Source organism: Aedes albopictus, chromosome 1 (assembly GCF_035046485.1).
Source record: "Aedes albopictus strain Foshan chromosome 1, AalbF5, whole genome shotgun sequence".
NCBI classification, from domain to species: domain Eukaryota; kingdom Metazoa; phylum Arthropoda; class Insecta; order Diptera; family Culicidae; genus Aedes; species Aedes albopictus.
Window position 1 is genome coordinate 293,402,207 of NC_085136.1, and position 27,520 is coordinate 293,429,726.

The window sequence follows — 27,520 nt, forward strand, 5'->3', positions numbered from 1 at the left end:
TTTTACGTTATTTCAACACAATGTTAGAATTACGTCATATAAACTTCTATACAACCAAAACTTGCGCTGTCGTAACTATATTATAACATGTGTGTTGCTTGGGTAGAATAGCGTATTTTAGGCGCTGTACAAGCTGCAAGTGCAGATGTCATTTGTTACACAGCGCAACATTTTTTTGTCTCAAGAGCAAACTTCTGTGTCTCCTAAGGATTTTGGGCCGCTGAATCCGAATCCGGGCTCAGATTTGCTCTAACACGTCACAATTTTGAGCTATACCTCAATTTATAGGGCAAAATATGCGATTTTGGGCTTTTTTGACTGCAAGCCATTAAGCATGGATATATTTTTTTTAAGCAATCAAAAGGTAAATTGGTCAATTATCATCTAAATTAACGACTCATGCAAAATATTTCGTTTTACCTAATCAAATTTGACAGATTTAAGCATTTTATGTTAGTATGAAAACTTGCATGCAACTTTTGAAGGGTGACTTGTATGGGAAATATCGTACCCAACATAAATGGCTTAAAACTATCAAATTCGATTTGGTAAAACGATTTTTTTTGCATGAGTCGTTAATTTAGATGTTAATTGACCAACTAACCTTTTGATTGCTTAAAAAAATATCTTCATACTTAATGGCATGCAGTCAAAAAAGCCCAAAATCACATATTTTGCCCTATAAATTGAGGTATAGCTCAAAATTGTGACGTGTTGGAGCAAATCTGAGCCCGGATTCGGATTCAGCGGCCCAAAATCTGTCAGAGACACATAAGTTTGCTCTTGAGACAGACCAAAAGTTAATTTTTGTTACGCTGTGTTATTGCTGTCGTAGTGACACAGTAAACGAAAAAAAAACTGTATATTAGGTTAAGCGATTAAGAATAAAAAATACGTAGAAACTCAAAGAAGATTTCACTCAGAAACTTCTGGAGAGACTAGCGAAGTATCTATTGCAAGGGCATTTCTGCAGTATTTCTTGGCGACAGTTTGCCAAGAAACTTCTGTTAGAATTTTCAGTGGAACTTCTTCACGAGGCCCAAGATGAGCTGAAGGAATTTCAAAAGAAACTTCCTAGAGTATCTCGGGAAATTCCTTGAGGAACTTCTGAAGGAATTCCTAATGGAACTACTGAAAGAACTCCTGGACTAACTACTGGAAAATGAGTGGAAAAAAACTTTCAGGAATTTTGGTTTTCGGATCAAATAACTACCAACCATCCCTTCTTTAGTATGAATCACTTCGATTTTTATTGAACTTGTTCAAAATATACTTAGAACTAAAAATAAATATCTCAATCATATTCACTAGATCTTTTTTATTTCTCACTTTCTCTTCACTTTGTGTGTTAAATCCTTATAGTTATTATACCTTTGTTGTTGATTTGCGCTTCTCGCAGTCAAACGTGACTCGGTTCTAGTATCTCTCTCGCCCGTACAAAAGATACACAAACTCTGTACAACTCAAAGCCTACATACGTATTGGTTTTACTCCAGGTCTATAAATGCTTCCGTGTCAATTGTGTGTGGTGACAACTGAATAACCCTACATGAATAAATCAACAAACTCCGATAGTCCCTTCCATTTGTAACTCTTTCCTCAGATTCCGACGGCTCTGTTGTGAACCGCCTTATACGTCCATTCGTTTCCAATACAAATTGTAAATAAAATATAGTCTGTTTTCTTTACTTCTGACCCAAACAATCTTTGGTGTGCGTGTGTTCCAGTTGGTTCGGATACTTCGTACACCGGAGCACACGCTGGAAGGGATCTCACAACTACGCTCGCACGCGCTTGTATCACAAACACATTTACCCAACCTAATCTTCACACATGTTCGTGAGTAACCTAAAAATTTAGCGCTTCTAATTTGGTTTGCTTGTCCTTTGGAGTGACTATTTTAACATGTACTTCTCTTCAATTTGTTCTGTCTTTAATCTAAAGTAGTTATTGTATTAGCGCTGTTGTTTCACGGTTTTTCTTAGTCAGTTTCTTCCTCTAAAGATAACTACAACTCTATTTGCTTGGTTTACTTTCACTAGAGATTCTATGGCTAGTTACAAACAGTCATCACACAGTCGCCATCCGAGAAAAACAAACGAAAAAATACGTCGTACAGCTCTCGCAAACATTTACAGGATTCAGGAGGACGTCGCTCAAACGTTTGTTTTGACTCTTTTTATCCGATATATTTTGATTGTTGAACGCCAGTGTATTTGCTTGATGCTTCTATTCTTTTGTGGGTGTGAGTGTGTTCGATCAATGATGTCGTCGCTAGTTTTTTTTTGTTATCTTAAATCACAACTATTACTCTCTAACTTTGATTCTAATTTCTGTTCCGGTGTGGCTTACTTTACCAGGTTTGACTATTTATTACAAGCGCCGGGACTCGGGGGAGTCGGTGAGGACTCCCGGTCGGTCCCGGCTTGGTTTCATCTCAATTTTCTTTATAGTTAGTTAACTCAACAGCACTTTGAAGTTTTTTTTCGTTTTTCAACAACATTTACATTTATATTTTGGTTTATGTTATTTTTTGTCATTTTCTTTCCTATTTTTATTAGTTTAGAGCCTAGTTTTTACTACGATTATGATTTTTTGTCTAGTTTCGCTTTGATCACGATGTTTGCTTCTGTTGCCCTAGAAATGGATTGCACTAGTTGTGATGCTCAGAATGATCGAGGGATATATGAAGAGATAGACAAAGTGTGTGACACTTTTCAGGTTCAGAAGATTTAGCGGCTGGTTCCAGTTTAACGGAATAAACTCTTTCGGTATATAATGGTAACATAATGGTTTCAACAGTGGTAAATACTTGACTTAAGTTGATCTAATGATAAGCGTTTTGATTTGCAGTTTGCTTAATTTGGACTTCGATTAGGTTTTGGCTTTTCTAACATATTGACTTGAAGTTTGTTAATGGTATCTGGCAGCACCTAACTACTAAAGTCGTTGGGAAGTTTATTTTTACAATGATCATGGACCGAGAGACTTAGTGGTAATTCAGCAACAGTAAAATCAATTATAAATTATTCAAATAAACCAGAGAAGCGAAGCTAAGCAAAGCATTAGTTGAGTAGAATGGAAAAGAAAGAAAGGACTTGTTTGAAAAATCGTTACAATTATATATGTTGCTTATCGACAAACTGAAATGTGAATGGGGAGATAAAATTATTACAACTCTTTCTGAAACAAGATGCCTAGTCTAGTAATTGAGGCCGACTCTTTATATTCTACCCAGAATCGTAGTGGGCGATTATGACGATTATGTCCAAGACGCTTCCCGAGCAGAGGAGAATAGTAAATTGATAACAACAGAATCACATAGCCTGTTTTTTTATCATAATTTGTTATTATTAACTTATTAAAATATGTCTTTTCAAACCCATGTTTTGTTGGGCAATCTTATTTTGTTCAAGTTGTTGGGATATCTTGTGGATTACCATTTGAAAAATATATATTTTGTTGTACAGCAAGTTAAGTTATTATTCTTCTTTAGAGAATGTACAAATATGTGATGAACAATAACACAACAATAAAAAGTTCACAAATTACCTGTTATTAAGTTGTGACTGGTCTAACAAAACATGTTATTGAATTAGTCTTCCAGGAACATTTTTTGTTATGATATTTGTTATTTTGCCGCTTATGACAGACAAGTTTATAACATAATATGTTATGCTTATAACATAAAAATTACTGGTTCTATTATACAATTATTAAGCCAAAATAACATATTTTATTATGCTGTTGATATTTTCTTCTGCTCGGGTTTCTCTATCTTAGGCGCCGTTCACAAATTACGTAACGCTCTATTTGGAGGGGAGAGCATGGCCAAGCGTTACGACCCACACAAAATGTTTAAGATTTTCGTACAAAAAAGTGTTACGGAGAGGGGAGGGGGGTAACAAAAATGTCGATTTCAGCGTTACGTAATAAATGGAAGTTGCCTTAAGGAATTTCAGAAGGAATTGCTGAAAAAAAAAATGACAATGGGATTTCCAGAGAAATTACCGGAAAATCCAAATTGTCGGAGGAATCTTCAAAGAAAATACCAGAGAAAATTCTGTAAAAATGTCGAAGGATTTCCTGAGTAATTTCTTTAAAAAATTCTAAACAATTCATTGAGAAAATTATTGAAGAAATTCTAAAATTATTGCTGTAAGCAACTTTTTAGAATGACGGAGCAAACCTATAAATAATTGCAGGAAAAATTCTAAAATACTTTACCCCGAGAATTCGAAGGAACTCTAAAAGAAATAATTTCATACTTACTGCCGAAAAAATCAGCGGAAGGATTCCTCAAAAAATTCTCGGAAAAATTTCTTTATTAATTGCCTGACAGGTTCTTGGTTCTGTTGACATTTGCGAGGCAGTTTTTAAGATAATATATGAATTAATTTCTAGAAAAACAACCAGAACTATTAAATAAATTGTCGATGGTATTGGTGAAAAAACTGCCGGAGATATTTCTTTTGAATTTATCAATTGGCTAAATAATATGGCGGAGGCATTTATAAGAAAATTACCTGAGAAATTCTTGAAAAAAACAAACTTCGAAAGAATTGCTGATGTGATTAAAAAAACACAATCCCAAATAATTGCCGTATTATTGAAAAACTATTAAAGAAATTGTCACATGATCTGCTGATAAATTGCAAGAGGAGTTTCTTGGAATATTTTTGAAGAAATATCTGAAGACGTTTTCTGAAAAAATCCTTTAGAATATTCCGAAGAAATAAGTTGCCCTAAACATTACTGAATTTCTTAGGAAATTACTTATATAAATCGCAAAGAAACTAGCAGAGGAAATCCTTAACAGGTTTTAAGAACTTACTAAAGAAATTTCATTAGAAATTTCCTTAACAATTCATTGGAAAATAGTCGAAGGAATTCTCAAAATGTTGCTAGAAGAAAGTCTAAAATAATGACGCAGCATTTGTTCACAAAATTGCAGGAGGAATCTTCGAATCTTGAACTTACTGTCGAAGAAATTGGCGGAAGAATTATTAAATAAGTTCTTGGAGGAACTCCTACATAAATTTGCTTGACAAGTCTGGAGAACATTTTCGGAGTAGTTGCTTAGATAACATTAAAATAAATTCCTAAAACAAGAACTCGAATTCTTAAAGAATTGGCCGGAGGAATTTGTGAACGAATTTCCGTTTTTTTTTTGTTATTTTCCATAGCTATTCCTTGATAAAGTGGCTGAAGATATGCCGGAGACATCTCCAAGAAATTTGCCTGAGGAATTCCTAAAAAAAACTGACGAAAGAAATGCTGAAATTCTAAATTATAAAAACCCCAAAGAATAACCGCATGAATTTTTCAAAAATTGTTGGAGGATTTCCTGATAATAGGACAGATCGGTGAAGTACTAGATTTGTAGTAATGAGCTGAATTTTAGTATGGTGAGAAGGTCAATTCTCCGTTTCTGCAATAAAATGGTGCAAAAAGCGTGGGTATTATGATTCCTTGCCTAATTTAATGCTGTTTGAGCAAAACTTTGGGCAACAGTGTTGTTATTTTCTCCATTTCTTGCAACATAAACAACATACTTATCCAAAGTTTTGCTCAAACAGCATCAAATTAGGCAAGGAATCATAATACCCGCGCTCTTTGCACCATTTCATTGCAGAAACGGAGAATTGACCTTCTCACCATACTAAAATTCAACTCATTACTACAAATCTAGTACTACACCGAACGTGCCCCATTGCAAGAAGAGTTCCTTAAAAAATCCCAATAAATATAAAAGAAAGTCCTGAAATCCTGACTTTGTGAAAAAAAAATCCGAAAATACTATAAGCTGTATTTCTGTGAGACAGCTTGGAAAAAATTCCTGAATATTTCTATATGAATGTGGAATTCATTATGATATCTGTGCTATAAACTTCCAGTGGACTTTCTGAAGGAAATTCTTAAAAAATCGAGGAATGCCTTGAGTAATGCTCGGAAAATTCCTTTATAAATTACCAGAGGAATTCGTGAGCAAATTACAATAGGAGTTGCTCAAGGCATTTTCAAAAATTTCTGAAATAATTTTAAAAGGATTTGCCATAAACATTGTTCAGAAATATTGTAGGGAATTCATCTCCTGATGGAATGTCCAGAGAAGTTCATGGAGAATATGGGAGGAATTCCAAGATAAATTGTAAAATAAACTGTCAGAGACGCCGTCGTTCAATTTCAAAAGGATTGTTGGGAATTTCATAAAAATATGCTTCAGAAAAAATCCTAGAGGAAATCTTGACAGAAACTACTAAACGAATTACACTAGTTTACAGCATTTTTGAACTCGGTAAGCTGATGATCATTTTTGGTGTAGAATCATGCCCTGAGTTCGAAAACGCGAAAGAAAAAAATTACAGTAGAGCGGAAATTTTTTCGACTTTCCATACAAGGTTGATGATTTTAAATCGATTTTTGTTCTATTTTTAAGCAAAGTCGCTAACTTCAAACATCTCATTCTCCGTAGCCAATGCTCCGATTGAGCAGAATTTTTTACTGTAGCTCGCCTACATATTGTATGTCAAATAAACGTCGAGAAAGAATTTTTAAGTTGGTTTTTTCTTATAAAAAAAATACATTTCTTCAAAAAATTTAATTATTGGTGGAAGTTATAAAAAAATGCTTGAAGCAATCTTGAAGCTAGTGGAGAAATTTAAAAAGAAATTGTCTGGCAAATTGCTAAAGAAACAGTTGCAGAAATCCCTCAGGTAAATAGCTAAATGCCATTCCAAAAAAAATCAAATTTTTCACGAATTTCAAGAAATTTCTGAATGAAGTTGCAGATAAATACCAGAAAAAGTTGCTTGGAGATTTCCAAAAAAAAAAATTGCCGATTAATTGGCAAAAGAAACATAAAAAATGTATGTTTGAATTGCACAAGAACTCTTAAGGAATTTTAAAACACACTAAGAGAGGATCTCCACCAAAATAGGACAAAAAAATTATAAGGAGCTTCCATAGAAATGTCCGAAATTATTGAAATTATTGTATGATTTGCCGTGGGGATGCCGAAAAAAATTTCTGAAGATGTTCTAAATGAATAAGAAATTCATGATTAAATTTGTCCAATAAACTTCTGAGAAACTTCATGGAAGAAGCTTTAAAAAATCCTTAGGAATTCCTTAAGTAATGGTCAGAAAAGCCCTTTAAAAATTACTGTAGAAATTCCTCAAAGAATGTTAGTAGAAACTACTTAAAGAATTTCTAAAATAATTCATGAAAGAACATTTTCTAGAGAACTTATCAGAGAAATTCTTGGAAAAAATTTCCTAGCGAAATTTGTAGAGGAAACGGGAGAAATTCCTAAAGAAACTTTAAAATTCAAAATAATTGTTGAAAAATTCTTCAAAAATGCCACTGAAAGAATTGCTTGAGGAAATCTTGAGAGAAGCATTGTCGGTCGAAATCATGAAAAATGCCGGAAGCAATCTTCAAGCGGATGCAGGATAATTTATGAAAACAATTGTGGTGAAATACCTGATGAAATTGCCTGAGGAATTCATAAAAGAACTATAGAAAGTATTGCTGAGAAAAAAAAAACAAAAAAAGAGCGTGATTGAATTGCATATGGATTCATTAAGAATTTTAAAAATATCTCTTAAAAACTAAAAAAATTCCAAAAGGATAACTGAACAAGTTGCATTAGTAATTCCTATAGAAAATACAGAAGAAATTATGAGGCTTTTCGAAGGTACTTCCATCTCTCTCTCTCTCTTCTCTCTTCTTGGCGTAACGTCCTCGTTGGGACAAAGCCTGCTTCTCAGCTTAGTGTTCTATGAGCACTTCCACAGCTATTAACTGAGAGCTTCCTCTGCCAATGACCATTTTGCTTGCGTATATCGTGTGGCAGGCACGAAGATACTCTATGCCCATGGAAGTCAAGGAAATTTCCTTTACGAAAAGATCCTGGACCGACCGGGAATCGAACCCGTCACCCTCAGCATGGTCATGCTGAATACTCGTGCGTTTACCGCCTCGGCTATAAGGTACTTCCATATAAATTGATTAGAGAACTCCTAGAAAACTTGTCAGAGGAATTTCCAGAGAAAATAAGAGGAATTTCAAGAGAAACTGTTGGAGAAACCGTCGTACAACTTCAAAACGATTTGTTGAGGAATTGATGGAAATATTTAAGAAGAAATGGCCTGGCAACTTGCTGAAGAAATTGACAGAGGAATATCTGAGTTGATAAAGTTAAATAGTTAAAGGAAACCCCAAAAAGATTGCCGGAAAAAATCTTAAAAAAATCCCAAGAAATCCTCCAACTTCTAGAGATATTTTGGAAAAAATTCTCGACTAATTTACGAGAAAATATTTAAAATACGCTTGGTGGATTCTTGACAAAAAAATAATTTTCGAAAGATTTGTCAAAGGAATTCTAAACAGTTGCATGATTGGATGCATATGATTGGTTAAAGAATTTGTGACATAAAATGTTGGAGGATTTTATTTAAAAAATACAGAAAAATGCCGAAATATCTGAAGCGTTTCCTGAGGGTTTTTGTTAAGAAAACTATGTGAAAATTGTTGGATAAATTTCCGTGGGACTGCCTGAAAAATAAAATTCCAAACAATTTCTAGATAAATGAGGAATTTATGATGACAATAATGGCTCAATAAACTTTTGAAAAACTTCTTGGAGGGAGCTTTCTTAACCATCCAGGACGCGCGCCATCAAGCACTCGAAACTGCACCCCGCTCACACTGTATACGAAAAGCGAGGTTTTTTGGTAGTGTTGTACTTTTTACAACAGCGCGCGCGCTGAAGGGTTAAGAAGAAAATCTGGGCAATTACTCAAGGAATTCTGGAGTGATTCCTGAAAGAATTTTCGAAGGAATTTCCATAGAAATGGAATGGGGAGTTTGTGTGGCTTCATGGTCGTGCGGCTAGTTTCACCAAGCTTCTGAGAGCGAGGGTTCGATTCGCATCGCAGCCGTCAGAAAAAGTTTTCGGCTGTGCCACTGGGCTTTGCATGCTAATCTGTTGTCTGGTGTCGTGCTTCCTTCAATAGCAAAAAGCTCACTGGAAGCGTTTAGCTTGTCCATGTTAAAAAAATAAACTGGAGAACTCATCAGAAGAGTTCATGCAGGAATTTCCAGAGAAGTTTCTGAACAAATTGTCTGATGAATGCCTAAAGAGATTACGAGAGGAATTGCAAGAGAAACTGTCGGAGAAACCGTAATAAAACTTTAAAAGAAATATTGGAAAATTCCTGTGAAAGAATACAAGAGGAATTGTCCGTGGCCGGAAGCAATCTTCTATCAGTTGTAGTACATTTTCTAAAGGATTTTTTCAAGAATTTTCCAGAGTAAATCTCTAAGTTCTAGATATTAGAAAAATGCAAATAAATTTAGGGAGAAAAATCAGAAGAATTCTCTGAAAATGTCCAAACAACTTGTTGGAGGGACTTCTTAAAACTGGCAGAATTTCCAGAAGAATATCTGAAGAAGTTTTCTGAGGAACTCCTTTAGAAAATTCCTTAGAAAATATTGGTCGAATTTCCCTGGGACTGCCGAAAAAAAAAACAATCCAAAGATGTTCTAAATAAATGAGAAATTGACAATGACATTTATTCACTGTACTTCTTAACCCTAAAAGGGATACCTTCATGGCCTCAGTTTCATCACCTCGCTGAGTTTGTTCCATCAAAGACGAGCTCTGAAAGGCGCCTGGGGTCCAATGGACCCCAGGTATCCCTTTTAGGGTTAAAGAAAGTTATGAAAAAATGTACGAGCAATTCCTGGAGAAATGATCGAAACATTTCTTTCTAAACTACCGGAGAAACTCCTAAGGAAGTTCCAGTAGGAATTATCCTTGGAATTACTGGAATTACTCCAGAAAGAACTTTCGAAGAAATTTCCATAGAAATTGACCAGGGAATTTCAAAGGAACTTTTGCTGCACAACATCACAAGAGTTGCTGCAGAAAGAATGAAAAATGCTCCTTACAAATTTCTAGAGGAAATCTTGAGTGAAGGTACTTGAGGAATTGCCGGTGGAAATCATAAAAAAAATGCCGAAGGCAATCTTTCTGCAGTAGCAGAACAGTTTCAAAAACAAAATATCCCAGAGCAATACTTCAACTTCCGGAGATTTTTTTTAATACATCTTCTATATAAATAAAAATGGAATGGTGTTTGTATGTCACGAATAGGCTCGGCAACGGGCCAACGGATCCACACCATTCTTTCAGTGTTTCATTCGTACAGGGTTCCGACGTGTTCGTACGAAAAAATAATTGGGAAAATCGAACGGGAACGCACCGAAAATGAGAAAGTTTGAAATTCCATTTCGCGGGCCATTTTTCTGTAGAGCTGCATGTCAAAAACACAGTAGGCAGACAGAACGACGTTTGCCGGGACACTTGCCGGGACAGCTAGTTTCCAATGAAATTATTAAATTCTTAAAAAAAAAGTGTCGACGGAATTGGATGCATTCTTGGGGATTTTCTGGAATTCAAAATTGTAGCATAATTTCCTAAACATTGAAAAATATTCGGGATAATATCTGAAAAAGTTTACAAAGTTTGAAAATTGTCAAATATTGAAATTATTGGATTAATACCTAAAGAGATAACGGTAAAAATGTTAGAAAAAACTGTGAGAGCAACTGTTAGAGGAACCATCGTGCAAATTTATAAGTTTTCTTGGAGAATTTATTTAAAAATGCTCCTAAAAGAATATCTAGAGGAAATCCTGTGAGAAGCTACTAGAGGAATTGTAGGTGGAAATCATAAATAAACGTCGAGGGCAATTTTCAAGCAGCTGCAGAACAGCTTCTGAAAAAAAAAATGTTGGGAGAAGTTTGCCTGGCAAATTGCTGTAGAAACTGTCACAGGCATACCCGAGTAAATAGTCGAAAGAAACCCAAAAAAAAAACAAATACGGAAGAAATTCCTGAATGAAATTCGAATGGATTTTTTCGAAATATTTTTCGAAGCATCCTCCCATCTTCTCAAAGTTTGGAAAGAATTTTAAAAAATACTTTCTGAAAAAGAAAATTGAAAAATGGGCTAAAGAAATCCCAAGAAGTAGCACGATTAAATTGTGTAATAATTCTTAAAATAAAATCTGAAAAAAATATTGGAGGATCTCCTAAAAATTTGCATTACTTTTTGGGGTAGAAATTTCCTAAGAAAATCCTATTAAAAACTCTCTAGAATATATTTGGCAAATTTTCATGAGACTGCCGTAGAAATTTCCTTAAGAATTTCTAAATAGATGAGAAATTCATGTTGACATTAGTTCATTAAACTTCTGAAAGACTTTTGGAAGGAAGTCCAAGAAAAATCCATAGTCATAGAAGCTACTCTAGGAACTCTCTTCAGCCAGTTGCAGAATAATTTCTGGAAAAAAAATATGGAGGAATTTCTGAAGAAAATTTAAAAAAAACCTGCCAGAAAAATACCTGTAAATAAAGAGTAAATAGTTGAGGGAAGCCCCACAAAGATATCGAAAAAATAAATTTCTCAATTTTTTTTTCGAGAATTCAACGGAATAGTTTTTTTACGAATTTTCTCAAGAAACCATTTTTAACATAAACTAATATTAGAAAAACTATTGATACAAGATGCATTCATGACACTGTGTTATAATTGCTTAGGGGAGATATCTTAACCCTGGCTTCAGCGTGGTTTAACTATATGGGTAAGCCTGGCTTACCGGTTAAGCCGAGGCAAAGAAATCGCCCCTAAGGTGCCTTCTTCAACTTACGTAACGCTCTAGGAGTTTGACTAAGCTTCATGGCGGATGCTAAAATTTTAAGATATTCATACAAAAAAGCCGAAAAACATTTCTGAGGCTTCCTGAAGGTCTCAGAGGGCTTCAAAAGGACAACGTTCCGGTAGGTTCCAGGAGTTCTAAGTGGCTTTTTAGAGAGTAGCAAGGTCTTTTCAGTACATTCCAGAGATTTTTCTCGATGTTTCAAGGGCACATTTAAGGTAATTCAGGTAAAACTGAATGGAGGATCTTTAGGAAAGTTCCAAGAAGTTTCAGGGATCGATTAGGGTTTTCTCAAGGGCACTACACGGACAGAAATGTCTTCTGATTCATATTACCTTTTTCATAGTTCTGTCAAGCTTCGGAGATATTCTTGGCATAATCGCTTCAAATGGTGGATTCACAATGATTTGATGTCTGCATCAAGCATATATTTCGTTTTAATAAACATCATTGAACATCAACCATCAAATGCTTAAACCATGCATATACGTCATTACTTTAACTCCTTGCTGGCCGAGACTCCTGACTGCTGTCTACTCAGTCATTGTTCGTCATGGCGGCGGTGGAAGTAGTTCAAAGTGACGAAATCGTTTACTATCAGCCATTGCGTGAATATTTTCTTCGTGGGGCAATGGAAAGTGAAATAGGTGTACTGGTATTTAATCTATCTACGATGACTTCGTCACTTCAGTTTTAGGTAAGTTTATTGTCGGTAATGGGGAGCAAGAATTCCCAAACTCATGTCTATGTTGTTTTCAATATTATCCAGGTGCAGCACCACCGATTGAAAGTTAGCCCGAAATGCAGCAGCCGCGACACTAAAACAGGAGCAAGAACCAACCACCGGAACAAACGCAACCCTGATGGGACCGCCCGGCTCGGACAAGGTAACCCAGCATCCGCTGCTGAAGGAGAAGGATCGATTCCAATATGGACAAACCGGAGATCAAAAATTGATTCCACCTGGATAGTTTCCGTTGGACCGTTGTGCAAGCCAAGCTAGATGACCGGCTGGAGATGCGCAAGACCGGACTAGATGTCGTCATATCACGAAGCGTTTACCCCACGGAGCTCCCAATGACGGACCACGTGATCGGATATCCCTTGATGAGCCGAAGTGGCGAGAATACCGCAGCGCTGGTGAAACGCCTGGAGCCTACTACAACATATCAAACCCCTGGCCGACTAATACGCCGTCGCGTGGACTGCACTTCTGGGTCGATGCACATCATTTGAATCACAAATTGTTTGAACAGACTTTTAAGGATAATAAAGGACTTTTATTTTGCTAATTAAACGTTCCTGTAATGGTGGTATTTAAGTGCAATATGTTACATTTAGAACATATTGCACTAAAATACCACCATTATAGAAATGTTCATCCCAAATTTAAAGTTTTTGATTCTAGAAATACAACATAACCTCATTTGAACGATTTTTTTGTATGCCTAAAACAATCATCCGCAACAGTTACTTTAAGTCTCAATTCTAGGGTTAACAGGGGTTGAGTTAAGCATAAATATGATTATATCTACCATGAGATTAAGTGAGCTGTCAAACCATCAATAATAAATATTGTTGATGTATGCATAATATGATTGAGTCAACCATATTTCTTGCTCTAATCAGTTCATCAATTTTGATCTTTTCAAGCTTCTGTTATGCTTCGTCCTATGGTATTATGCGTAATACAATCTCAAAAAGGGCTTATATAAAAGTCAGTGCACAAATATGCTTGTTCGCGACCGCAATATGATTGATATAACTTTATATTTTTCTCCGTGTACAGGCGTTTTTAAGGGATTAAGGAGTTTTCATTGGTATTCAAGGACGCTTTCGAGAATTTAAAGAGGTTTTCTGAGGAGTTTTGGGGCAGTTGAAAAGCATTTCTGTGGGCCTAAGGGAGATTCAAACACATTTTCGCGGATCTCATGGATATTTCAGTGGATTTCATCAAGATCTTTGAACATGCGTTAATGCGTTGTAGAGCAGGGGTTCCCAATCTTTTTGAGGTGGCAGCCCCCTCTTAAGAATTGTCAATACATCTGAGGCCCAATGAAAATTTTTAGAAATGAATGTGAAATAAATGAACGAAACCGAGATTTTTTGGATACAGTGACGCAGCCAGAAATTTACTGTGGGAGGGATTTTCGACGATCAATAATTCGTTTTTTTTATTCGACACTCACATTTCGTAAACAATAATGTTATGTACAGTCAATTTAAGTTGTAGCTGAAAAATAGCGGCGCGGACGAAATTTTTTTTCTTCTGATGGCGTTTTATACTGAAAATTTGTTCCCCAAATTGTGGCTTTTGAGGGTGGCGGTATACAAAATTAAAAGTTGGTATAATTTGCACAAAATAGAATAAAAATTTAACTGTTTTAGTACCATCGCGGCCCCCTGGACTTGTTTCACGGCCCCCAGGGGGCCGCGGACCACCGTTTGGGAACCCGTGTTGTAGAGGGTTTCCAATGGTTTCACGGTATTTGAGAGTGCTTCAGTGCCCATAGGGTCTGATTCTCGTTAACAACTCTAGGAACCCATTGATATGCTACAGTATCCTCTGTAGTCCCTCCCGTATCCCCCTAAGAGCTGTGAAACGCCCAGAAACCTCTATGAAACCCCTTGAGACCCACTTAAAAGTATCTGAAGATCTTCTGAAAACTTCTAAAATGTCCATTAGACTCCTAGAAACGCCCCCGAAAACAGCTCGAACGTCCCTGAAAACTTCTGAAATCCTTCTTGCTCTCGCTCTATAGGGTCTGGAAAAATTAAGGCAGGGGGACCTATTTTGAGGACTTGTTGTTTTAACTTAGCCAGTTGACTTGAATTTTGGAACATGGTGAGATGCGTACATTATCTAGCCAAGTACAAACATTCAATTCAATCAGTTTGAGATTGACTGAGTTATAGCGGAAAGTGTCTAAAATAGGCTCCCTGCCGAATGGAGTGGATCTAGCGTGATGGTTTATGCCCACAGCTATTACTTCAAGGACCTGGGATTGAAACTCGGTCCTAACATACGCAACCTCATGAATCTCCAGAAATATTCTAAAATTCCCCTGGAGGCCTCTATCCTCACATGTGAATGTGGCTTTGTATCCTCTGGTATCCGCACCATTGCATTGATCTTTTGAAAGGTGCTTGAAGCATATACTCACTTGAATTTGATAGAATGTTCTACAAAAACTTCCCTCAACGTCCATTCTACTCAACTATTGTTAGGGAAAAAAATACTTCAATTAACAATAGTTTGATAAAATAGATACTGATATCAAATAAAAATTGAAAATCCGCGAAATACACATATAATTTTAGGATTTTTAGAGTTCTGATCCAATAAATAACATTGCACTATTTACCCGGCTGCACACATGGCAAAAACGAAAACAAAAACATTCGCTCCCAATAATACTACATTTCCAATACCACTAAAGCCGCGTTAGAGAGCATTTCGGTAACATTACAACAGTTTGGAAGAATTGCAAGCACAAACAGGCAGGCCTAAATATCACTAACACCAAGCTTCCTTGCACACGCATACACACATTTCCCTTTTGTCGATTTGCTATTTGATTATTGATTTCTGCTTAAAAATCTTCACATCCAGGTTTCCAGAACGCATACACCTAAGGTTTTAAACATTGCATTTGCTTGCACCGATGCGTTTATGCTAGTTACCTTACACAACAAGTGTTTTTTTGTTGTACAGAAAAATAAAAAAAAGGTAATCACTATTTTAGCCTAACGATATAAATATTGCTTTTCCATTATTTAGATCATCCTCCTCACGGTGCGCGCTCACGCGGTAGAATGTTTTATATCTCATGGTTTACTACTCTCTCCCTCTCTCCATTTTGCTCCTCGTTTTATTTTTTTTCTTCTTTTTCTGTCATGTAAAAGTAAGTTTGTTGATGCTGCTCAGCTCAGTTTTCGTGATCGTTTATAGTCTACAAGTAGGACCTTCTCCCTCCCTCGTTTCAAAATTTTTGATCGCTGATTTTAGGCTAAATCTAGTTCTTATTTCTCTCATCTGTTGGTTTTTCGATTTAATTACAAGTGTTATTTTTTTCAGCTGCTGAGTTGCTCCTATTGATTTTCTCATTTTCGTTAACGTCGGTTTTGCATGGTCGAGTCGCACATTAACCACATAATTATATGATTTTGTTCATTTTAAACGGTTCACATTCATCTTTTTTGATTTCTTCTCATTTCGTAATTTGATGGTTTCCCATTTATTCCTAATACAACACAGATTTCATCATTGTTGGTAGCCATCCTTACCGGCTTATTTGTTTTTGTGGCATGACGGCTCAACCAATTCATAAGAAAGTGACCATCGTCTTCGGCAAACAAATTGAAAAAAATTATTCATGATTAGAAAAAAAGTACATAAACACATTAGTGTGGGTCATCGGTATCGTTTTCTCAGATCAAAGCTTTTTTGGTTCCGTTTCGGGTCCTGAGTATCTGTGCAAAATTTGAGCACGGATCGGTTGCGTCTACCTGTACTTTGCGCATAGCAATTGAAATTTGTATGGGATTTTGTATGGGAAAACATACTTTTTTGCATATTTGTCATAAGTTGAAAAAGTTTGTCTGAAACTTGTTAACCGATACTTTAAAATGATAGCCTAGGATGTTCTGAAAAACTTTGTTGAAGACCGCAAAGCGATCTGATGCTTGTGAAAATAGTTATAACCAACGAACCGCATGCATATGTTTATGTTTTAACATGTAAAGGAATAACATTAGCAACAAAATCATGCTGTTTCGCCACGAAATGTAAACGCTATAACTTTTTTCATAAGCATCAGATCACTTCGCGGTCTTCGACAAAGTTTTTCAGGACACCCTAGGCTATGTTTTCACTTTAACGGTTACATGGCTTTAGAAAAATTCGAGCTTGTTATGAGAGGAATGCAAAAAGTGTGTTTTCCCATGTAAAACCCCATACAAACTTCAAACGCGATGCGCAAGAAGTAGACATAACCGATCGTGCCAGAATTTTGCACACTTATTTGGGTTCTGAAATGGAATCAAAAAAGCTTTGATCTGATGAGATACCATTGAATTTTCCATTTTTCCATATAAACGATTACTCCAGAATACGTGTTTGGCTTCATAGACAACCTAGAACATCATGATCAGTTGGAACATGAAAAAAATGTCAATTGGGTTCCGAGCCACTTGGGCAGTGGCTGATATTTTGGGCACTTTTTCGCTATAACAGAATCAATTCCAAACCAATTGACTTAAAACTTCGATACACGGCTAGATCCTATACGTATGTCACCGCGCTCCAAAAATTGTGTCGATTGGTTCAAAATTGGCCCAATTATAGCCGAAAAGTGCCCAAAATAGAAGCCCTGCCGAGATGGTTCCATTTCCCTACCTGAATCTGGTGCATTTTTGGCTAGATTTTTTCAAGATTTCTTGAGAAAATCCGAAGAATTCCTAACTAACATTCTATGTAATTCTTAGAGTAATTAAAAGAGAAGGAAAGTGGTTTTAGTGACAAAAAAACCCACTTTCGAATAAAAAAAAAAAAAGTTTAAGTTTGTCCTCATTTTCTCATTCCATACATTCCATCCCATATGGGATCGGACAAACAGACGTAAAACTGGCAGAATTTACATTGTCCACGCTTTTAACGATTATTTTAAATCTTGCTAGTTGTAGCCTTCACAAACAGAGGCATGACTATCTTTTCGTTTGACGTTTCGCACTAGCGCCATCTGTTGATGATGTTGCTCAAGGCAGTGTTCCGTGAAACATGGTCGCCAGGTAGTGTGATCTGGACGATAGATTCTCACGAAAATTGTTATAGAAGTTACGTCTGTTTGTCTGTGGAATGGAGCTTCAAAATCAACTATAGTCCATGCCATAAAATGGTATATTATTTTTTGTAATCAACGTTAACGATTATCTTTAAAAATTACTCGACATACTTTTACTTACACTGCTTTGCATCTGGCCACCTGAATTGTTTAAGCAATTTCCGGGATTCATTTAAGAATACTATCTGACAAAATACTGTGAGAAACATCCGCAAAGTTTGAGTGAATGAATGTTGTTTAAATTGACATATGTGCGATTATGGTACATAACCGAACTTGCCAAGACAGTTCAGCTGTTTGGTTATTCACACTGAATATCTAGATTCAGTCATTTCGTACACATTCCATTGAATTTGGATTCTCTCAATATCCATCTTTTAACGGGAAATTAAAATCTTTTTGTGGAGCGCGAACAGAGATTAGTGACATTCCCCTTGGGTGTACTTCCCCTATCAAGCGTTGGTGACAGCAAGCATCACGACGATGTGGGCAGTGTGAACCTCATTGAGAAGTGGAGCATTGACGGAGCAAGTCGCCTGCATCGCGAGGTCCCGTATCATGCCAAGTGATCCTATTGTAGTTTAATAAGATAGCTGGAAACGGTAAGTTACGCAATATTCACATTTTGTACCGAAAGTCTGAACGTCAAGTGTTGAACGTATCCTTATGCTAGCTCAAATGGGTAAGAGCAGGATGCAGCAAATTCGAGCAAGTTCATGCTACGTTGCTGAACAAAACTATTATCGTTTTCAAATTTGTACGTTTAAAGTATTTCTGGAGTTTCAGAAGTGAATCGGAGGGGTTCCCGGAGTCTACGAGGTACCAGAGGGCTATCAAGAACGTTTCCAATAATTTTCATAGGAATTCTAAGGCGAATCAACGCGTTCCAAGAGGTTTCAGAAGCTTTCAAGAAAGTTTCAAAGTTGTTTCAGATGGGGTTTCAAGGCGTTTCAAAACATTATTCAGGTTTTTCAGATGTTTTAAGGGGTTTTGAGGAGTTGCGTAGAGTTTCGAGGTGTTTTCCAGTGCGTTTTAAGGAGAATTTAGGAGTTTCAAGAAATTTAAGTTTTTTTTTCAGAAGGATTCGGAAATTTTTCATGAAGCTTTCAGAGATGTTTTAGATGGATTTAAGGCGTTTTAAGTAATATCAAGACTTTTAAGGTGGCTTTTTTATCTGCATTTACGAGATTTTTAGCCCTAGGCTAGTTCATCTCCGGACCCACGCTTTACTTCCCTTCCGAAGGAAGAACTCACATTTTTTGCGAGTTGGTCGGGGTGGGATTCGATCCCAGGTCCTCAGCGTGATAGTCAAGTGTTCTAACCATCACACCAGATCCGCTCCACCATTTTGAGGTGGCTTTCAAAGGTGTGTCAAAGGGGGTTTTCCTTGTGCACATCCTTTAGCTTCATATCAGTTTTTGAAAACATCTGAGAATGCAACACAAACTTAAATATTTTAATTTTGGAAATATGTACTTTTGAATTACCGTGCAGAAATCAGTGCAAAAAAACTGACAGCGCTATCCATAAAAATCTGTCATCAAAGACTTTTGGTGAGATTACCCGTGTAGACGATAATATCTAAATTGATTTGATTGATTGATTTGACTTTATTAAAGAGACTTTCAGATAATATCTAAATCATACCTCAAATCGAACTACTATCGATGTCATATCCTGATGTGGTATTAATATGTTGTTCAAAGAGTTAATGAATATTACACGAGTAACTCAAAGTGGTATGAAATAAATATTTGTTCTCGCTTGTCGAAATATTTGAAACTTTCTAAAAACAAATGTAGTTTGTTTTTGAAAAAAAAAATGCAACTTATACACCCTAAGAGATGACTAAATGTTGGTGAAATACCATGTGCCTCTTTCTGAGCTGTGGAAACGAAGAACCTAATGCTCTTACTCCCCTCAGTTTCACAACACGGAGCCACAGTTAAGTGGTAAGCATCGCCCCCTGTAAATCCTAAAGTCAATGGATCGATTCTGAGGGTTTTTAGATTTTTTTTTAATTTTCAAAGCAAACGGTCAACAAATCTTGGCTGATATTATTTTGATCTTGTAATATCAGAACGAGTTATTATTCAGCACCACTTCTCCATACTAGGTTTTGATATTATGTGTTTCTGATCTTTTACCTCTTATCTCAATCAAATCGTGAATTCGATGTTTGCTCTCCTGTAACTCAACTAGTAAATTTGTTATTCATTAGGTTTTTCCACCTACCAACACGAACATCACTAAGGCGATGGTTCTTCGTGAAGCAAGACATCCTATTGTAATACCTCCGGCGCGGCGCTTCTCTTCAAAATGGCCAGACGAATAAAACATCTGGGGTAGTTCATAAGTTCAAAAGTTTTAAAAGCTGTCCTACATGACGCTATTCGGAAATAGAAATTCAACTTCATATGTTTTGAGACTTAAAGAAACGTCGAGGACAGATTTTTCAACAATTTTTACATGGAAATTCTTCCACGAAGTCTCTTGATTCTAGTCAAAGTTACAACAAGCTATAACGATTAGCAGCTCAAGATATTAGGCAGGAGTTTTTTTTTTCAGAACTTGCCTGAAGCTTCTCAGCAGATTTTTTTTTCAGTCTCCTCAAAAAAAATTTTGATAGATCTCACTGGAGAACTTCCATGAATTTATCCGGTTCTCAAAGGGCTGTTATACAGTGGAACCTCTTTTAAAGCCATTGATTGGCTAGGGGTGCATACATTAAGTCAGGTCTTTAATAAAGGAATCTTGTTCAGAGAACAGGTCTTGCTTCTGAGTATTTAAGATGGGAGCAAGCGATTTCCAGGAAGTTCCCAGAGAACCCAAAAAATGAGGGTCGAAGAGGCTTCTCCGGGAAGAGATCAAGTACTGACGATCAAAACGTGATATTGGTTTGATTGATATAAGAGGTAAAGGTATTGAAAATAATAGCAAAAAATGATCCTAGGATATCAGACCAATAGCAAAATTTGATATTTGCAGATCAATCGCTGCTATTGATTAGCTCTCAGAAGAGCTTAATTTGATATGATGATGTTGGTCGAGGAGTAAATTTTAGCTATTATTTCCAGTACTTTTTGATCTCCATATCAAAATATGTTTTTATTGAGTTTTTTTTTCTTTTGCTCGGGTCGGGCCGTTTCAGAGGGTTTCCAAGAGCCTTTTTTGCGTCATCTTTCGATGGCATTTCAATGTGATAAGTGAGATTTCAGGGGCGTTTCGAAATTATGAAGAAGGGGTCAGGGGACGTTTTAAGGAGCTTTAAGGGCGATTTAAGGGGAGTCTCAGGAGCCTTTAAAGGACCTTGTTTCAAGGCGATTTGAAGAATTTCAGGGGCTTTTCATAAGGTTTGTATAAGCATTTCAAATTACTTATGATGATCTCAAGGGCGTTTCAATTTCAAGGGCATTTTTAGTCATTTGACCTAACATTAAGGGGTTTCAGGAGCCTTTCAAATAGATTACGAGGATTTAAATGGCATTTCTGTGGGATTAATACGGTTTTAGGGGTGTTTCAAGGCATTCAGGGGCGTTTGAAGGGTTTTTGTGAAGAGAATCTTATGAAACTTCCTAAAATGCCCCAGTAATCCCCCTGGAACCCCCTCGGGCTCCATGTAACGTACCTGAGATCCTCCGAAACCATCGAAATCGCACTTGTAACGCATTAAAAGCCAGTCGCAAATCCTCTAAAAGTCTCTGAAATGTCTTTGAAAACCCTCTCAGAACCCCCCAAAAACGTCCTTGAAACCTGCTCCGAAAATCAATGTCCCCACATTTCCACACTTCCGGTTCTCGGGTTACCTGCACGACTCTTACGCAGTTTTCGGAACTTCAGAATCACTGGAACTTCAAGTACACTACATTTATTTGTTCAACATCATTAACACAAGACATAATCAACAATAGTACGCCACAATACTCGGTTTGTGGCTGCCGCTCTTCATCCTCGGTCGCACCTAAGAAATTCAAGTCGAAATTGTGAAACAGTATTTTTGTCTGACACCTTCTGGAGCCCCTGAAACGGTCCTAAGACCTCCTAAAACTTCCCTGAGACCCCCTGAAACGCCCCTGATACTCCTTGAAGCTCTTAGAAGCCCACCTGAGAGGACTCTGAATCCCCCTTGAACGCTCCTGAGACCACATAGTACCCCTTGAAATGCTCCTGAGATCTCCTGGTACCCCGCTGAAACCCACTGAGCCCTAAAACGCCCCTGCCAACACCCTTCCCAAGTTACAATTTTTAGTCAAATAGTCTAAAAAAGGATTTCAAAACCATCATAAAACTAAAATTAAAGGTAAAAGGTTTAATGACGGTTCTCAAAACTTCTACAAGACTAATTGGCCATCAAAATGTTACTTGGGTTAATTCTCTCCTATTAACGCCCCCTGGCTGCCATTTCCATATGTAGTTACCATCATCATTAAATTTTCTTCTGCATAATATCGATTCTGAGTAGCTCTCCCTCTTTTTATGCAGGGAATGAAAAAGTGCATAAAATAACCTGCATAAAATGATGTTTCAGAGCACACATTTTTGAATGTAAATGTTCTGCTTCTGCAGTTCCTCCATCACCTCGAAAACATGCCCGCCCATTGCAATACTGCTGCAATGTATTTAGACTTTGTAGTCTGTTCAAGCCACATCAGGCTCGTGCACAGAAAAGGCGACAAGGGAGGGAGGGGTTTTTACTCATTTTGGTAAAGGTTAGAAGGGCGCCTAGTGTATGAAACATCGGTAATGGGAGGAATTTAACCCCTAAAACCCCTCCCTTGTGCACACGCTTGAGCCATATTCGACACCAGTCAGACTTTTTACTATGTACTTTGTGTTTCCGAGTTGCTGCGATTGTTTTCAACCGATCATAGGTACATGTCGTCTGAGAATCAAACAAATTGGCCGGATTTGATGACAATCTTTCCCCAGCTGCAAAACGGTGAGTCGATAAGGAGAGCGTCCAACATTGCTCTGGTCTTTACAAGTTCCTACCTCATGCTTCCACGGGTCAAGCGATGACAAAGACCGCCAGCTAAGAGTTGTGTGCTTAGATGGTAGTGCAGCCTGGGCACTGTTGTTCTTCTGACTTCAGCTAGATTGAGGAAGTACGACCTGAGCGTCTGTTCACCAAGGAGGTGCGGCTCAAACAGTGTCTGTTCTGACATCCAGCGGCTGAATATGAAATGCTCCTCCACCGGAAGCTATACCTAAGGTGGAAGCGCGAAGGTTGGTTCCGACAACTCGGACTATGAGCACGTCATGGGATGCCATGGTCTCAGAGAAATGAGCGAAAACGGAGAGCTGTTTGCAGAGTTTTGTGGTAACAATGACATGGTCATTGTGGAATCGTCGAGGAGCTAGAGAACCGTGCTGCGGATATTCCAGCAAGTGTAAGCGTAGAAGATCAATGGAGCTCCATCAAGAACGCCTTCATCGCCACCGGCGAGAATAATTTGGGTGAGCTACGCACCCGGAGAAAGCAATGGATCACAGATGATACCTGGAGGAAAATAGAGGAGCGAAGGAACGCCAAAGCCGCGATAGAGCGAGCGAAAAGACGAGGAGCCAAAGCCGTAGCCCGTCAGCGCTATACGGCTCTGGAGAAGGAAGTGAAACGCTCATGTAGACGGGATAAAAGAGCGTGGGCGGACCCCCTAGCCGACGAAGGCGAGAAAGCCGCAAACACCGTTCCGTCACCGTTTCCTCTACGATGTTTCACATCGCCTTAGTGGGACTAAGATGAATGCTACGATGCCCGTGAAAGACACGTCTGGACAGTTGATTTGGGATAGTTTTCTGATATAAGCACTGAATCAGATGGATCATTTTAAGATTCCGGATATTAATTTACAACCAAGTGCAAGTTGATTTTCTCATCCTAAGTAACGATGCGTGAAGAAGCCAATTTGGGTTGTTGCGGATGCTTAGAACGATGAGAAAGTGTACCCAGTCAACCAGTGATCGTATAAGATGTTGGATAAGATGCTAAAGTGGAGGCGATATGCATACATTTTACATGCGCCTAAATGGAGGCATGCACGCATATGGCCTCCACTTTATCATCATATGCATCATCTTATACGATTACTGGTTGACTGGGTAGTTGCACTGCCATAAATTTCATCCAAAGGGTGTTCCAGTAGTTGAGAAAAGTGTTGCCTGTTCAGACCTGCTGGGCAATTAATTCCCACGCTATAAGTGGATTTCTTATGTAATTGGGCGGGCAAACATCTACAGCCACCACACACATCGCATCATGTTTAATGAGCAACCCGGTTGAAGCTCGTGTTTCCAAGACCCACCCACCTCCAATTGACGGACGCCCCCACGCCTTCACCGCCCGTTGATGTGCAGCGAGAAAAGTGTGAAAGTCAAGGAAAATCGCAAACGACGTCGTTAAATTAGTGTACCGACCGACACATTTGCTAACGGCTCGGCTAGACTACCTAATTGGACAAACGTACACGACGACGACGACGCTGACGACGGACGCAAATGTGCACGAGTGCACGCGCATATTCAAATGGTTGTTGAACACATATCTCGCGAAAATCGCGAAAGGAACATGCAACATTTCCTGGTGCCGGCTTGTTTTGATCCAGTTGTCTTGTGCACACGAGTGGCATTCCCAAAATAAACAGAATCCAGCAGAAGCGGTGGTGTTGAATGACAACGACATCATTTGGGGGAAGTGTAGTGCTAGAAGCAATATTTGGCCGTCCAATAAACTGAAGATCTGTTAACTCGGATTTTCCACCCTTCGCCATCAATTTGCGCGATATGTTTATTATCTGTAGACGTTTTCCAAGTTATATTGGCGCTTGAGTAACTTGACTTCAGTTTAGCCAGTGCGCCATCCCTATATAAACCGGATCAGCGACACAACCGGGATTGTTCCCTGAACTTCCGAACACAAATGTAAACACATTTTCCTATTGCACTTGGAAAGCAGTCCGCACTGATCACACTTCATTAAGTTCGGATGTCTTTCGACGGCCCAGTAGAGCACAAGTGTTCAAACTCGAACTAGGTTGCCCTAGTAACGATCCATCAGGCGCGTTTCAAAATTAGAATTGTACACATTTATACACACCTGTTCGAAACCAATATCCGTGAGCCGTGAATTGCAATGAGCTGGAACAGAAATCATTTCCTTTGAAGATCCGTGCCAATCCGTAGAGTGTTTGAGTTGCAAATTTAGTACCGTGAAGTGATGAATGTATCATCATTAGCGCCACTTGTTGGACGGACACTGGTTTTGAAGACTAACCGAAAATGATTAAATTTACTTTTCTAATATGTACACATCCTGAAATTGCGCTGGAAGAACATTACTTGAAGTATATACATATTATACAATTACTGGAGCTATCTTTGAAGGAATCCTCGAATATATTCCTGAGGAGTCACAGGAGCAATTTCTGATGGAATCATTGTAGGAGCTACTGGTTAAAGATTTGAAGGATTGTTTATAGGAATCCTCGCAGGAATTTTCTGGAAAAAAATCTGAGAAGGAATTTCTGAGATCCTTAGAATACTGATGTAGTCTCTAGAGATATTTCAGAAGGAAAATCTACAGAAATTTCAGAAAAAATCCCTAGATATATTTCAAAATGGATTTCTAGAGGAAATTCTGATTAAATTCCTGAAGGAATTGCTGTAAAATTCACTGAAGGAACTCCAGTGGCATCCCAGGAAAGCACCTGAAGGGACCAATGTATGATTTACTGTAGGAATTCCTGGTGGAATATCTGGAGAAATAAATAAATAAACTTCTCTAGCTATTCATAGAAAAATCTCATGAGATCTTTCCAAAAGAATTCTTGCAGAAATCTTAGGAATAATCCCTGAAGCAATTTCTAGAGACATTCCTTCGGAAGATTCCACTGGATTTCCTGGAGGAGTTTATGAAGGAATAATTGTACAAATTCCTCCCCCATCATACATTCAAAGAGATGAACGAGCCTACGGCGGAAAATCTCTATAATAAAGTAATAATAATAATAATGAATGTTAGAATTACTGAAGGAATCCTTCAATGCATTGCTAAAGATACCTCTGAAAAAATATCAGAAGGAATCCTTGGAGAAATTCCTGGAAGATTCACATTTTTTTCTAAATTTTCTGAGGAAATACTTGCTGAAATTCCTAAATAAAAAATCCTTAGAATACTGAGGATCTCTCTGGAGATGTTTCTGAAGGAAAACCTAGAGAAGATTCAGAAAAAATCACTGTAAGCATTTTTTAATGGTTTCAGGAGAAATTTCCAAATGAATTGCTGAAGGAATACTAGTAGAAATCTGTGGAGAAATTATCGAAAAAATCCCAGGAAAAGTCTTGAAGGGTCCGAAGGAGGACTTTCCGAAGGAATTCCTGGAGGCATATCTAAAGAAACGAATGGATATTCGTCTGAAAAAATAATATTAAAATCCCTTAAGATATTTCTAAAGGAGTCCTGGTACAAATCCATAGAGTAAAATATTTCCTAGAAAATATCCAAATGAATTCCTGAAGGAAAAAATGTGAATAAACTCATAAGGAAAAGGGTATCGTTGCAGGAAATCTTTTAGGAATGTCTGATAAAATACTTAAGTGAAGCTCAGGATAAACTCCAGAAGAATTTCAGCAGCAATTTCTGGAAAACTCTTGCTGTAACCAAAAACAAAATCTTCCAGAAATAGTAAGAGGAAGTTTCTGGAGACATTCATTTGTAAGTTTCTAATGAAATTCCTTCAAATATTCCTGTTAGAATCTGTAGAGAAAATAGTGGAGAAATTCTCGAACGTACCTTTGGAAAAAATTTAGAAGAAACAACAAGAAGAATACCCGAAAAATTCTGAAAAAGTTCTTGGGTGAATTTCTAGAGAAATGTGTGAAAAAATTTTGGGAGGAATTCAGATTTTAAAAAGTTTTTGGAGAAATATCTGAAGGAATCGCCAGAGGATTTTTTGAAATAATCATTGGATGAATTTATGAAAGAAGCTAGTCCCTATCGCCAACTTCACCAAGCGAGTTTTTTTTTTAAACACGGTGTTCAGAATACAACAACGCTACTATTGAAAAGTTTATGAACCCCAAAGGAATTTTCCTAAGAAATTCCGGGAAAATTTTCTGAAATATAATGAATTCTGAGTTTCAGTTTTCAGAATAAAATGAATCGCTGGAGACATTTTTAGAGGAATCCGTGGATAATTTTCAAAAAAAAAAAACCTGAAGAGATTTCAGATTCTCTAGAAAGGAGATTCGAATGTCTAAGGAAGCCCATGAAAGATTTTCCAGAGGAATCCTTTGAGATATTCCTTGATACATAAATCTCTAAAAGAGTTTTTGAAGGAAATTCTGGAGAACTGCTTTAAGAAATTTAAATCATTTTTAAGAACCTCTAGAATTGTTTGTAGGAAGCCTTATTTAAGAAATTGCAAGAGGGATTTTCAAAGAAGTCCCGGGGGAAAAATCTTAGGGAATTTCTTATATAGAAAGAGATCTCAGTTTCTAGTATAATTATTCGAAGACAATCCTCAGAGAATGACTGCCTTGTTTGTGCCATCATTAAACTTTTTAAACGATCGATTATGAATAGCCTTATGATCCCTTCATTTCGAAAAAATGGCATGAAAAAATTCCATAATTTAATAAACTGGCATGAACCATAATACTACTGAAACGATCCCTTAATCAACCATATAAAATAGAAAATAATCAATAAAATATTAGAAAATGATCCATAGAAAATATGAAAACGGTCCATAAAGCAAAGGAAGTGATCCATTCAATTCTGGAAACAATCCAACAACATTTTAGAAACAAACCATAAATTAGGAAATCATCCAAAACATTTATGAAATTATCCATAAACGTACAGTGTAAGTTTAACGAAAAAGTTGTTATTTTCTACGGATCAACTTCTGGAGTAATTTCTGAAAAAGCTCGTGGACAATTTCCTGTATT

General features: G+C 37.2%; 1 long non-coding RNA gene across 1 annotated transcript; it reads left to right on the plus strand.

Moving 5' to 3' along the window:
• Positions 1–183: 183 nt before the first annotated feature.
• On the plus strand, positions 184–26,766 carry LOC134285703 (uncharacterized). Its single transcript, XR_009996557.1, has 2 exons — positions 184–12,426; positions 12,499–26,766. It is a non-coding gene; the product is annotated as an uncharacterized LOC134285703 (long non-coding RNA).
• The last annotated feature ends 754 nt before the right edge of the window (positions 26,767–27,520 follow it).